Source organism: Heterocephalus glaber, unplaced genomic scaffold, assembly GCF_053883595.1.
Source record: "Heterocephalus glaber isolate CG9 unplaced genomic scaffold, H.glaber_assembly_v1.0 deba00000896, whole genome shotgun sequence".
Taxonomy (NCBI): domain Eukaryota; kingdom Metazoa; phylum Chordata; class Mammalia; order Rodentia; family Bathyergidae; genus Heterocephalus; species Heterocephalus glaber.
Window position 1 is genome coordinate 3,386,878 of NW_028258170.1, and position 4,286 is coordinate 3,391,163.

The window sequence follows — 4,286 nt, forward strand, 5'->3', positions numbered from 1 at the left end:
AATAAAGGGAAGCATGCACATCAGAATCCAAAGTCCATGTGAAGGGAATATTGAAGAGTATCTGTGACAACACAATGATATTCTGGTTAGATAAAACTGATTCTTTCAAATCCATCAACTATTATCTTTTCTGAAAATAAAATTGTTCATTTTTGTAGAGCTCATATTAGAGAAAATGAGTTTGTAAACAACATCATGAAGTCCAAAATTCCAGAGATTGCATGGAATTGGTGTGGTTGACAGAACTAGAGGAGACCCTGAATGTTTAGTTAGTTGTGCGTGAATGGGGCCTGACATTCAGGCTTGATTCTGCTCCTTCAGTCTTCTCTCCAATTCCCTACCTGTGGCTTCAAAGGGAGAATCCTCGGAGCAGCTGCCTGAGCAAGAGAAAACCTGGAAATAGTATTGAACACCCCTGCAGTGGGTTCTGATCTTCCAGGAGACAGTATGGAGAGAGAGAGAGGGAGAGAGAGAGGGAGAGAGAGAGAGAACAAAAGAGAGACACAGAGACTTAAAGAGAAAGCTGAGACTAGCACTGATCTAAACTGTTCTGGGCAGCAAAGACAAAAGGCACCAAGACATCCAGTGTTTATTCTTTACAAGTATGGGAAGGAGGGGAGCAGGGTATGCTTTTTGGTGATAGTGAGTATTGCAGACAGGACTGTAAAAGGGAGTCACTAGCATATCTTGCTGAAGAGAACAGACAGGTAATTCAGAGGAAAAGAATTTAGTTGAAGTCAAGCTGACCTTGGCTGGAAGTTAACTCAGCAGGGCTCTGCTGCTTCATGGACCAAAACTTGGTTCTATTTGGCTATATGACATGCCCATTTGAGCCACATATTAGGATATAATACAGCCGAATTATGGAGAGGCAAGAAGCTTCTGCCACTTACAGCCTGCTAATCCTGGGCAGGGATGTCTGCTACAGAGTCATTTCCATGGTGCTATGTGATGTGCAGGAATCATCACAGATCAGAAGCTGGCAACAACATCACCACTTCTGGGGCTATCCCTAAAGGAGACTGGAGAAGAGTGTACACCCAGGGGCAGAACTCTCAGCAGTGTATTTGGAAGGAGAAATAGCCGGAGATGAGGTTGTGAACCCATCCATTGGCAGAAGCTAATGGACTGACTAAACAGTCAGGGATTGGAAGGATTATGGTGGAAAGTTGATCACAAAAAATGTCTCTGAAAGGGAAATGTGACTAGGTCTTGTGGAATGCTCACAGAAAGTGGAGGCATGAGTTTCCCATGTGAGTGATTCCCATGTGAATGTGACCTCAGCAGAGGAGGTCTGTAATGTTCCAGTGGAGAAGTGAACCATCCTGTAGCTGCCATCCAGCCTCCTTCTGCTACCATGGTCACAGTCCAATGAGCTCATGCACCAAGGGACCACACTGACACAGTGCATGGGAGGATAGGCAGGGGCTCAGCATGTGAACTTCCAATCTTCACCCTCTGTCTGAGTAGAGCCAGTGAAGAGTAGTCCATCTGTCAGGAGCATATGTAATACTACACAGAATTCTTCCCACAGCAATGCTTCCTAAGGTGGTCAGCCAGCTGTCTCCTGGCAGTTTGGCTGCACCACACCAGACCAATGCGCTATTCTTACTAGAGTCAGAGTTTGGCTCCCACCAAACTTGATTCTCTCAATTTTCCTTTTGCTACTTTTGAAAAGAGGGACAAGGAGAAAAACAAATAAATAAAACTTCCCTCACCCCTTTCTACTTGCAATAGACTGAACTTCCACACCTGCCTGGAAATTTGTTTGAAGGTTTTCTACTGTATTTTTCTCCCTTTCATTCTCCCATTATAAATAACTTCCAGTAGATTTTAGTAACTTCTGATTGTTCTACTCTCCAAGATTCATAGTGATTTTCTGAGATACTTGCAGATAAATGTGATTTTGATCTGGCCATATTGACTTTGATACAGATGAAATAAGTTCTTTTTAAGTACATTTTTCTATTTAATTAGGTACTGGTGGCTGAAAATAGTCTTTTCCTGCTAAGCTAGTTCCCTTTCCAATGTATAATCTTACTATATCACTGTGTTCCCCAGCCTGGACTCAAAATTATAATTCTTCTGCCTCAGTCTCTCAGAGTGTTTGGATTATAGTCTTATATCACTATACCTGGCTCTATATCCATACTTTTAGAAATATTTATTCTAAGAAATTCTGTGACACACCACATAGTAATAATTAATTTTATGTATGTATTAAACATCAATGATATTCACTGCTCTTGTTGTACCAGCCTACTTTCAAAACTACGTACTCCAAAATATTGATCTTTAGCTAAGAATTAACTTTATAGATTGGTTGCTTTTAGATCAAAATATATCTGTATGTGTTTCATTTACTGGTTTTTTACCTATATTACTTTTAGAAAGATTGCAGATGCATATGTAAATGAATTATATGACTTGTAATGTACATTATAGCATAATAACCATCTCTAGTATATAACTGAATCAGTTGCATCATCAGTGCCAATAGTTCTTGTGATAATGGTTATTACACAAAACAATTATAGAATTACAAATGGAATGATTTATGATTTGGTGACATTTGCATAATTCTTATAGGGAGAAGTATCTCTCAGGCTTATAAGGTTTAGTATGAAAAAACTGATCACTGTAAAGACAGATAAGACAAAGAACAAAAGATAGATACCTTTTGAAATTTTATTATATATACATAAAAAGCAAGTCCTGAAAATTCATGTTTTCTTCAAACATATTATTTACATAATAATCTCCTCAGTGCCATTATGACATCCTTATTCCTTAGACTATAAATCATGGGGTTAAACAAGGGAGTTGCAATAGTATAGAAAACAGAAAGCACTTTGTCAGTTCCTGAGGATCGGCTGGACTTCGGTCTTAAATATGTAATAATGGCTGATCCAAAGAATAAGACCACAACTGCAAGATGAAAGGAGCAGGTGGAGAAGGCTTTGGACCAACCTGTGGCTTATGGAAACTTCAGGACTGTGGAGATGATTTTGCTGTAGGAGATAAGGATTAGCAGAAACGGAAGAGAGACAAACAACACAGCAACTATGTAGACCATCAACTGATTCACAAAGGTTTCCCCACAGGCCAGCTGAAGCAGTGGTAGGATGTCACAGGAGAAGTGGTTAATATGGCTAGAACCACAGAAGGAGAGAGAGAAAACCTGAAATGTCTGCCCTACCTGGACTGGAATGCCACTGAACCAGGATCCAATGACCAGCTTGGTGCAGGCCTTGTGGTTCATGACTAGAGGGTAGTGTAGAAGGCTGCAGATGGCCACATAGCAGTCATAAGCCATCATGGCCAGCAGGAAACACTTGGTGGCTCCCAATATAAGGACCCAGCACATTTGTGCAGCACAGGCAACCAGAAATGGTTCTCCTCTAGGTTGCAAGGTTCACAGGCATTCTGGGGAGTCACTGACATGTAACAGATTTCCAAAAAGGAGAAGTTGCCAAGCAAAAAGTACATGGGAGTCTGGAGAGAAGGCTCCACTTTTGTAATTAGTATTATGGTGCCATTGCCCAACAACACAGTGACATAGATGATGAAGAAGAATCCAAACAGAAACCACTGGAGGTGGGGAACATCTCTAAATCCCAAAAGAACAAATTCCATCCATTCAGTGAGATTTTCTTCTGGTGGGTTTCCTGGACTATTCATCTAGGAAGGGGATAAACTCAGTACATTTTTTTTTTAAATTTTACTAGTGAAATAGATGCCTATTCTCTAAATGAATGCGCTCACTCATCTCATTTTTATGATCTTTATCATTTTTATCAATGTAAGAACTTTGCTATTCTCATTCAACACACTTTGCTAATTTAGATAATGCTGATTATTGCTCTGTGCATTTTCTTGAAATTTCTTGTGAATCATTTAGTTTGCCTTCTGAGTAACTCAGGACAAACCAAAGCATGGTGTATGCAACACAGACAGTGGAAAATGGTCAATTAGTGAAGATAAGTCCATGAGTTTGTCACATAATATCAATTTTAACTTATTGTACTTTTTGAAATTGTATTTTAATTCTCCATGAATTCTAACTACTGTGCTTTATTAGCACTATGTCATGGCATGTTTTCTCCTGTACATTTTTACTTTTCTTAAAATTCATATAAAGCAATATAAAATTGTATATACTAAATAAGAATGCTGTCATATTTTAGTACCTGCATATGGTGCACGATTGTAAATGTAGACATATTTATTTCCTAAAATTTTTACTATTTAGTCATGATGCAAACTTTCAAAATCCTTTTAGTTTT

The 4,286-nt window shown here is 39.0% G+C and overlaps 1 pseudogene; it reads right to left on the reverse strand.

Annotated features, from left to right (window-relative positions):
- Positions 1-2,743: 2,743 nt before the first annotated feature.
- On the reverse strand, positions 2,744-3,636 carry LOC106008072 (olfactory receptor 10AG1-like; annotated as a pseudogene).
- Between the last annotated feature and the right edge of the window lie 650 nt (positions 3,637-4,286).